This window comes from Tenrec ecaudatus, chromosome X (genome assembly GCF_050624435.1).
Source record: "Tenrec ecaudatus isolate mTenEca1 chromosome X, mTenEca1.hap1, whole genome shotgun sequence".
NCBI classification, from domain to species: Eukaryota; Metazoa; Chordata; class Mammalia; order Afrosoricida; family Tenrecidae; genus Tenrec; species Tenrec ecaudatus.
Window position 1 is genome coordinate 105681422 of NC_134548.1, and position 11407 is coordinate 105692828.

The window sequence follows — 11407 nt, forward strand, 5'->3', positions numbered from 1 at the left end:
AGCTCTGGAACCATTCCTTCCTTTGGATTTGGGCTTTATTATTTTAGATCACACCAGTTGATGTTATTGTTGCATATAGATTTAGTTGAAGTGTCACTCAGATGCTTGCTTGTTGAAGACAAGCCAGTAAGACCGCAGGCACTATTCTAATAGCCAGCTACCATCCTGGTTTCTTCGCCACACTTTGCTATAACACCCAAATCGTCAATGTGTTCTTCAAGCAGAACCATGTCAGAAGAACTAATTGTTCTTAAATTGCCACTATAATTAAGTGTGAGCCCCAAGTTCATTCATTTGTCTATGGTTTATACATTTCTCTGCTTCATTTTAGAGAGTTTCATTATTTTATGATAAGAGAATATTTTAAATTATTCCCTGGAACTTAAAGTAATTCTATCTATAGTGTCATTAATTTAGCCAATGACATAGAATTTAAAACAGTCTTGAGAAAAGGGAATTATACAAGTATAGAATGGCTTCTGACTGCAATACCAGAAACCCAAAATAAGTCTCACTGAACTCAAACCAGGGTGTTGCAGTGTTGTGAACCTTTAGGGAGCATTTGGGTCTGGGAGGGGAAAATGATTACCTCACTGTCTTAGCTAACTAGGTCTGTAATAACAGAAATACTGGTGGTATCATCAAACAGATTTTATGTTCCCACATTTTAGGAAGTTAGAAGTCCAAAGTCAGGATGCTTGCTCTAATAGAAGGCTTTTTCTCTTGGTCAACTATGGAGGAAGGCCCCTGTCGCTTCAAAATTTGTGTTCCTGGGCAGTCTTCATATAGCTTGGCATCACTTTCCCCCATCTCTGCTTCTTAGTTACTCTCTTATATCTCGAAAGAGATGGAATGCAGTCCACTCAAATTTTGCCTATTTAACAAATAAAGGAAGACTAGCTCACAAAGGAGATTATACCACAGGCATAGAAATTAGTGTTAAGGACATATATTTGAAGGGAACACAATCCCTAACACTTACCTTTTCTAGTCTTTAAAGGCTACCTGCATTCTCTGAGTTCACAAATTTACTTAGTACAGAGTTGCAATTAAAGCCATCATTTCCTAATTTTCATGTCGGTGGTCTTTCTATTATTATTGACTGAAAGATACAATTGTATTTGATTGTAATAAATTGAGGATTACAGACAATATGCAGCTTGTTCTACTCTCTAAGGTTTGGGTCTTTTTTAAAGGTTAATATAAATTGCTCAGGATGTTAAGAAGGGTGTATGTCTTAGCTTCAGGAAAGATTAGATAGATCCATTCTCCTAATTCAAGTACAAAAGGTCATAGGTTAGAGAAAAAGTGGAATTGACAAAAAGTCTAAGTTTGTTTAGGGTTATTAGAATATGCAAATCCAGTAATCGGAGAAGCAGGGTTATCAAACTTAGAAGGCTAAGAAAGATTATTTGAAGGAGCTATAACATCAATAAACTGATAATTCCAGTGTTTTAAAAAGTGCCACTTGTCCTTTGTAAAGCATGTTTTTCCAGAAAGCAAAAATACTATCCCCATTTTTCCAAACACTTGTAGGAAATACAGGAATGGTCCCTGTTCTCTTGGAATTTATAATCTAACCATTAAAGCCAAAATATATGAATAGGGGAAATTTTAATGAATGAACTGTTGGTCCGTAAAGGGAGGAACCCCGGGGCTAGAGCAGTCATGTCTTTGTGGTAAAAAAAAAAATGTGAGCTCTGACTTTTGAATCAGCAATACAAGCTTTCAAAACATTCTCACAATTTGAGTCAGTAAGTAGGAATTAGACAAAGGGATTAAAAATGCAGCAGAATAACTTTTCAGTGTAATTCTTAAAAGTGAAAATACTTAATTATTCCTAAATTAGGGCATACTTAAATGGATTATGGTAGAGTAATATGTTGGAAAGCCCATGTGTGACAAAAATAAATGTTACTAATTCTTGCCATCTTCAGAATTGTTAGTATGCTTGAGTTCATTTTTGTGGCTACTGTATATTTTGAATGCCTTCCAAACAAGGGGGGGGTCATCTTCTAGTATTATATTGAATAATATTCTATTATGAGCTAATATTCTTTTGTCTCAATCTCTTGGAACCAGATCAACACATCTTTCTTCCCAGTTTGTTAATTTGGAAGCTGTACAGAAACCTGTCCACCAGGATTAACCCTGCTGGTATTTGAAAAATTCCATCATCATAGCTCCCAGCATCATAGCAACATGTAAGTCATCACAGTATGACAAACTGACAGTCAGGTGTTAGTTAATACCAGCAGGGGACTATTATATATTCTTCAGTAGTATAAGGGGAAATTTATGCTTCAATGAAAAACTACGCACGGCTTACAGCACATCCTTCCAGGTTATCTGATACTGGGCTTTCATTGCCTTTGGATTATTTTACAGTTTCATAAATTGGAAAAGAACCAAGTAAATTATTTTCGCATATGGATGGACCAGTGCCTTCTGTCAAGTGGAAAGAAATCCCCCCTAATAAACATCATGTTCCTCCATTTACAAATTCATTTTCATATTGAAGATCCATATATACCTCTTTTCTCTGGATGGGTTGTAACAAATACCTAGATCCCTCATTAATAATGACTGAAATAGGTGAGCCCTTCTATTCCTATAAAGAATTGCAGTCTCATAAATCACAGGGTGGGGATATTTCTACTCTAACTTCTAGGGTCACTATGAGTCAGAGTTGACATGATGGCAGTGAGTTTGTTTTTTTGCTTGAGATAAAAGCATTACTATGTAAGTATAGATTATGAGATAATTTTTTAATGTTCACGTAACACACAAATCCCAGTGTGTGTGCAAAGGTAAAGCCGAGAAAAGATAAAAATTATCGATGTGATTATAGAGTAGAATCTATCTGACTTTGATAAAGAACAATAGCAACCTAGTTTCACTAGCAGTCTGGTTGTTACAACCTCTCTTTTATTACAATATTTTCTATTTTTAATTTTCCAATGATGCTAAACTTTTTGCAAAACAAAGAAATATCCAGGTATACCATATTCTACCTTTCATTTCTGGCTTAGAGCCTTTTGTGTTCTGTTATGATAATTTCCAAACATCAAGAAACCAAATTTCAATAGTCAGAGCTTACCTATGAAAATATCACCACACAAAGTGTTGATAATCTTCCCTGGACTTTCTGTCTCACAACCTCAGGAAGATTAATGTGTTCCTACATATGTAGCCATAGGCTATCAAAGCCTTCTGGACACTTTTAAGGAAATGAGACTCTGGAGCTGGATTCAGGAATCGATGGTATTACCAAGCTTCCAAGTCATTCTCCTGCTAAATCCACTTTGGAAGTTCAGTGGATGGGAGTAAAAACTCTAGGCGAAACAAATGCACTCGTTTGGCTTTTCACACAAATGGTTGGAGGGTTTTGTCAATTCGGAAGCCTTTGGAAGAAAATCTGGCTAAACTACTTCTGAAAAACCAAAAATGTAAAAGCCTTTGGAGTACAATTCTGCTCTAACATACAAAGGATCTATCAGTAGGAATGACTCATGGATAACTCATAGGTAACTGCTTTTTTGGCACAGATGATAGTTTATTCAAATGGATCGTTCTTAATGACTACAACCTTAGAAATGAATCTTGTTAAAATGGTTTATGCTATTCCAGTCTAAGAAAAGATAGTATTAAAAAGGCAAAAGTGTGTGATTGAAGTTAATTAATAAAGAAGTAATTAAGTGACCATCTACTAATCAACAGGCCAGAGGCTCAAACCTACCAGCAGATCTATGGAGCAAGAGGTAGCAGTCTGCTTCTGTAAAGATTACAGTCTAGGAAGCCCTCTAAGACAATTCTGCTCTGACCTATGTGTAAAATGGGCTCAATGGGAACAGATTTTATTATGGGTAAAATTGTGGTCAGGTGGTTAGAGGAAACATTGGGGAGCGTAGCGGTATTTGTATGCCCTGCCTTCAATGTCCTAAATCAACTTGCCTCTTCAATACTATGTATAGGACCAAAGGGACATTCTGCCTATAGTGGTGAGAGCAATAACACATGGACATCGTGAAGGGATAGATACAAAGGAGTAGGAAAAGCATGCAGTGGGTGAAGTGGGTGGAAAAGGCCATAAGTTTAGCTAAGTGAGGAGGGAGAAGTGGGGCACTCCAAGAGAACACACAAAATCGTGATCTTCAGCGGCAATGCAGTAGTAGATGACCAATGTTTGGAGCAAAGCAGTCTTTTGCATATTTCACAAAATAATAACCTTAGAATGTTCTTCAGTACATAACGTTATCTGGTCTTTCAGTATGTTTGAGTGTGAAAGTTTGTGGTTTTTCTTAAGCAACTAAATTAGAATCTACTATAGAATATCATTATTTTCCTTTAAAAAAATCTTTCACAGGAATCTTTCGCCTGAAGAGGTTGACTCTTACAAAATGATTTACATTTCAAAATTAAAACAGCGTGGATTATTTCTTTCCAGTCAATTGTGATGATAGCAAAGCACCAGTTTTACATACTTTAAGGCTCAAAAGCCTTGTTGAAAAGTAGAAAGATTTGCAAATTAGGAGGCACGGTAGCACCAAGGCAGGGTAATATACTCTTCCAAATTGTAAGAAGAGAGCAAGGTTTCTTTTAATCAACAAAGGGCTACACGCTCACAAGCATGAGAGGATACAAGGAAAACAGTTACATGGGGTTGACTCAATTACAAGCCTTTTTTAGCTTTAATGCTTTTATTGGGGGCTCTTACATCTCTTATCACAACCCATGCATTCATCCAGAGTGTCAAGCACATTTGCACATATGCTGCCATCATTTCCAAAGCATTCTCTTTCTCACTTGAGCCCTGATATCAGCATCATTATTCTTTTTTTAAATCATTTTATTAGGGCCTCATAAAATCACCCTTGCTATTTTCTATCTCTCTGGGACATATTGACCAAGGCATTATTCTTGTTGGCCAAGGCATACACTCTTAACAAACATCTTTTCACGAACAATTCCTCTCAAATATCAAAACCTTGACTAGTGCTTTTTGTTGAGTTATGCTTTTTATTTTTTTGAATTGAGTTTTTTGAGTTTACCTTTTACAAGAAGCTTATTTGTCTCTTCAGAGTAGCAGAAACAAACACATTAGATCAGATGAAGTTTAATTAAAAGTGGATGTTAATTTATTTCTGGGGTTGTCATTTTAGTCATGCCAGTGCCTCAGACTTAAGGTTTGCTTATACATCTCTATTCTGTTGATCAAGCCATTGCTAAGAGGTGCATATCACCCACAAGGGTATGACGCCTGTTCTGCACATTTTTTTTATATGGGCAATCATTCTTCTATCTGAGCTCTTAATACCCCAGGCTCAAACTCTGTTCTTAAAGGGGCTGTGGCACTAGCCAGTATTACCTTACTATAATATCAAGCCTAGTCTTTAGTGTGAGCTGATTTTCATTGAGGAAATTGTTCCAAAAAGGTACACATTAGACAAATATCTTGGCATTCCAAAAGCTCTGATCCCCAAAGTAAGCTTTATTGTTCTTAGAAAAGTAGTATTTTCCTAAATATATAACTTTCACATGGTTGGTTTTCTTGATGGTCATATATAGCAATGAGAAATACAGTGAGTAATACATATAACAATTCATATAATAGCAATTAAGGGTAATTCCTTGTAGCATTGGGCTGCTAACCACAAGTTTGGTGGCTCAAATCCATCAGCTTCTCCTTGGGAGAATTATGCGAATGCCTGCTCTTGCAAGATTCACAGGAACCCTACATGAGGAGACTAGGAATTGGAATCAATTCAATAACAGTGGGTTTAGGATGATAAAACTTACAGTGACTGATGGGACTAATCAGACAAGTCACAAAAGAGTATGTTACAGATTCAACCTATAGTGCTATCCAACTAAAAATATCTTAGGAGAAATGTATAGTCATGTGTGGAATTGTATGTAGCTAAGAGGCCTTTGATTTATTTTAGCAATATCTTATTATACTTCTCCGGTAGTGTAAGAGGTATTCTCAATAATACACACCCTTCCTTGTTGAGCTAAGTAATTAAGAATTAAGATAGTCTTGATGGTGCTATAGGTAAGCATTGGACAACTAATTGCAGGCTCATTAGTTCAAACCCTCCAACCACTCCGTGGGAGAATATGGGCCTGTCTGTTCCCATAAATATTTATAGTCTCCTAACCCCCACATAAGGTCTTTATCTTTTCTGTTGACCTACTTTACCAAGAGGGAATTCATCTCCAGGGACTGATATTTCTTGATAACACATCTAAAGTTTGTGAAAACATTTCCAGCCAGCCATCCTCATTTATGAGGAATACTCTGTTCTTTCAAGTCAGACTTGTTTGCTCTTTTGGCAATCCACGGTTCTTTCAATAATCACCATAATTCAGATACATAAATTCTTCTCTAATCTTCCTTATTAATTGTCCACCTTTCACATGTATATGAAACAATTAAAAATACTGCGGCTTGACCAAAGCATTTCTTTTTGCTCCAAGTGAAATCTTTACTCTTCAACACTCAATAGGGGTCGTGTACAGCTGATCTGTCTAGTGAAATGCATCATTTGATATTTTGACTGCTGCTTCCATGAGTATTGATTGAGGGTCTGAGTTAAATGAAACCCTTGACAACTTCAAACTAGTCTTCCTTTATCACAATATCTCTGTTGGTCCAGTTGTGATGATTTTGGTGTTTTTTGTTGTTGTTCAGTTGCATTTCCATTCCGAGAGCTGCCTTTTAAAAATTTTCTTAAAGTTAAAAAAATAAGTCTATTGGTATAGCATACAATTTAATAGGTCAATCATATTAAGAAGATTTATGCAATCATTGCCACTATCAATTTTAAAATATTTTCTTCTTACTTGTACTCATCGTTGTTAGCTCCCCATTTCCCCCCAACCTCCTCTGCCATGGCCCTCAGTAATTATTAATCCCGTTACTGCTTCTACAGATTTACCTATCCTGCATTTTGCATACATATAATCATACAAAACACAAATGAGAAGCAAATTACAAAAAACTAAACAAACATTAATGACAAAATAAAATAGAGTAAAATTCAAACTGAATAGAAAACAAAATATTAAAAACGGAAGCAACTTTAAAATGGGTAAAAAAAAATAAATCAAATGATAAGGTATTACATTTTAACCTAATTACATCTGCCGTGGACTTTATATAGTTCTCTCGTAGCAAGACTATTCATTTTCTTGGACTTTGGTCAAAGAGGATTCATCCACGTGGGTATCCTAAAAATGGATTTGGGGCTTCTACTGTCATCTGAAGCCTTGTGAAAAACAACCTGATTTTTTCCCTGTCTCAAGTTCATCTTACTTAGCTAATTGTTGATGGTTCAAAAGCTTTTATTCTATTGGTAAAAAATAAAAGGGTAAGTTAAAAGGCATTCTTGTAAAATCTTGGAAACATTTATTAAATAAAAACTTCTTATTGTGAAGCTATTGTTTATTGACATTTCTTCCATCTAAGTCTAATTTCTGGAGGTGAAATGTACATCTCTAATAATTCCTCCAAAGAATTCTGAGCATTTTGCATAACATCAGGCCAAGAAGGTAGTTTTGGCAACTTCAGGATAATAAAAGTTATGCTAATTTAAGTGTTCTTTGAGTTTTCAAAGAAAAATAATTCTGATAGGGCAAGATCAAGATCAGGGTTCTAGAGTGACCCCACCTCCCTGGACCTCAGCTGTGAGCTGATGGCCCCCTGTGTCTCTCCCACCACTATTTAGCACCCACTGTTCTCCCAACATGATTAAGAAGGATTGAGTCTGAATGAACATGGGCAGGGAGATTCACAGGTTTCTAAGTCCTTGGGTTGTGGGAGTCACAACTCATTCATTGCAGGCCAACCAGATAGGAGAGACTGTGGACTACCCCCCAACACCTGGATAGAGCCCTGGTGGTATACTGGTTATGCGTTGCCTGTGATCCGTGTAGTCAGCAATTCAAAACCACCAGCAGCCCCACTGGAGAGACTGGGGCTTTTACTCCTGTAAACAGTTTACAATCTCAGAAACTCACAGGGACCCACTATGAGTTAGCATTGGCTTGATTGCAGTAGGAAAGAGAGTGCTTTGTTGTTGTTGTTGTTGTTGTTGTTGTTGCTGTTGTTGTTAGGTACTGTCCAGGTAGTTTCAATCCATAGCAACTTTGTGCACAACAGAATGACACTGCCTGGTCGGTTCTGTACCATCCTCATAATGTGCTTTTAGCACAGGAAAAGCCCAGGATGAGACAAACAGTATCTGACCACAAAGTGTTTACAGTTTCTCCAGAAAGAAGAATTTGTCGATCAAACAGGACCAAAGAAATGATTCCTAGAGTCGCATCAGCAGTCGGTAATGCCAGGCTCTCCTAAAAGGGCCCCATAAGGAGCTTTTCCAGGGCAGACATGCTGACCCACAGTTTCACCAGGCCAGTCACACTCTACTGACCACTGACATCACCTCCTCTAAGTCATCACCAATAATTACCCTGTTATTAGATGCCATAGAATTGGCTCTGACTTATGTATATTAAAAAAAATGTTTCCAGGTCCTCATGGTCATTGCTGTCCGTGAGTCCAGTCAAACAATATTCTTTTCAGATCTAGCATTGTTTTGTTTGAGATAAATTTATTTGTCACTAAAGATTCCAAAATTATTTCAATTTTATTTTCCTCTTCTTTTTTTTAAAGCCATTCAAAGTACGATTAGATTTAAAAGATAAGGGATCTAGAAAAATTTAAGCTTTTTCTTTTTACATTTCAAAAGAAATATATATGTATATCACAGCCCATTTCAAGAAATGAAATCAATGACAATATTCTGTTAAACCCTCTAGCTTTTTTCACCCTTGCGCATCTCTCCCATTTCCCTGTTCCCACCCAAGTCTCTGGCCTCCTCCTAGTCATAAAAGTCATGTCTACTGGTCTATTTCGTTTGTTTTCCTTAAAACAATGGTGAGACTAAATATTTATATTTGTAAGACTGAGTTTTCTAAGCATAATGTTTTCTAGTTTTGTCCACGTCTTGTGGTCTAAGAGAATAGCCAATGATTTTTTGCTGATGCATGAAGTTCCACAGTATAAATGTACCAGTTTGTTTATCCATTCCTCTCTAGTTGGAGTTTGTTTGTTTCCAAATGTTTCCTAATGTGCATAAAGCTGAAATAAAATAAGTGTACATAGGTCAATTGTATGGTATTCTTGACTTCTTCAGGGCATACACCCTGCAGAGAGACTGCTGGATCACAAGGTCTTGCATTTGCATTTGTTTAAGGAAGTGCCATACTGAGATTCACCGTGATCCAATAATTCTCCAATACCGCCAGCAATGAAACCTCTTACTGGAGATCCACATCCTCTGAAGCATTTATTATTTTCTGTTTTATTTAATTTTGCCCAAAGTGTTACTGTGAGGTTATATCTCATTTTTATTTTAATGTATATTTATCTTATTTTTAACGATTTCAAAAATCTCTTCATATGGTGGTTGGCCACCTGGATGCTGTATTTGATAAATTGACTATTCATATGCTGTGCCCATATTTTTACTGGATTATTTGTATTTTTCTTGTTTAAATGTTGTAGTTTTCTGTAGATTTGGGAGATTAGCCTTTTATCTGATGTATTGTTGCTGAATATTTTTTCTCCATCTGTGGGTACTCTGTTTACTCTTCCCCTTGCTCTCCCTGCCCCAGGTCTGGGTTTCTAGGAGGCCTTAATTGTGTATAAATGTAAGCAAAGTAATTCAAATGGTCACTGGACGTTTTAACCTTTGCTTTTCATTTTATTTTCCAAAACCATTTTATTGGGAGCTACAGCAGATAGCATATCATTCCATAGTTCAATCACATCATGTAGTATTGTACAATTGCTACCACGATCAATTTCAAAACATTTTCTACCTTCTTTAACTCCTTGGCATCAGCTCCCCTTTACCCCCCTGCCCTCCCACTCTATCCTTAGGGATCCTTATTCTATTTGCTGTATCTTTAGGTTCATCCATTCTGGCTTTAATATACCGAAAAAGAGAAAATCACATAACAAAAATTTAAGAGGGTTATCCCCAATGGCAAAATCAATCTGAGATAAAACCTAATATGAAAATAATATTTTTTTAAAGCCACACACACAGAAAATGTTGAAAACCAGATCAGGCCCAACGTGGATCAGAACTGGCAAGGTTTTAACTGTTAAGTTAGGTTTTTCATTTTGATCTCCTATAGTCATCTCTTCAAGGCACTTTGTTTGGTAACTAACTCCTTCCCATCCCTCTATTAGGGGTAGAGGGAAATCACCTGAGCTTTTTTTTTTTCTTGTGTAGAAACCACAAATCTATCTTGGGCTTTCACTGTCATCCATAGCCTCTGGCAACCAGGATTCTCAAATTTAAGCTCTAACGCTATTCCCTCCTTCGTCTTCAGATTATATTATATGATTTATAATCCTTGGGTGTGGTAGTTCAATAATCTGTTGTGAATTTGAAACTTAAGAGTGAAGGGGTGGAGTTTAGCCTGTCAAACAGGTCACAGCCTAATGACCTCATTTGGAGATGCTAAGGTGATAACTAGCTCACTGGAGACAGGACACACACACACTCCCTGTGAGACATTCCTGCAGACAAGACATGTGGAGGTAAGCTAGAGACCTAGAGCTGAAGGGGCCACATGGAGACCCCTGCTTGTGCTGACAAGCTTCCACTGCCACTAGATACCCAAGACATTCCACCCACTGACCTGTGATCTTCCTGTATGCAGCATCATTGCATGTGTTGTGTGAGTATGAAGAGGAATCTATAGATTGTGATCAAGCTTATAGGCTGATATTGGACTTAGGAACTTGATCTGGACTGGGCTAGGGTATTTTCTTAATGTATAATTACTCTTTGATATAAAAACTCTCTCCTACACACATATGAGTGTCTATGAATTTATTGCTCTAGTCTACCCTAAAACTTTGGGTCACTAATGTTGGTGTGCATCTTCCATATGGACTTGGGTGACATTGTACTGATGAAATCTTTTGATGTATAGATGTCATATTTTATTAGGTCCCAGTTTTTTATGTTGTTTCTATATATGGAATTCTGATAGTGTAGTGGTAGGTTTATGCATTGACCTGTGATCCACATGGTGAGCAGTTCAAAACCAACTCTCATAAACAGTTAAAGTAGCAGAAACCCATGGGGGCTGCCTATGAGTCAGCCTTGACTTCGTGACATGAATTTTAGTATAGTGTGGATATTCTTCATTATGCTCAGTAATGTGCTTATTAAAATAATGTGTATTAGGGTCCTTATGTTTGTCCCTATGTTTTCATCTGTGTTTTTAATAACTTGGTGATAAATATTTAGGTCTTTCATGCATCTTAAGTCTATTTTAATACATGGTATGAGGTATGATTCTGGTTTCATTCTTTTGCAGG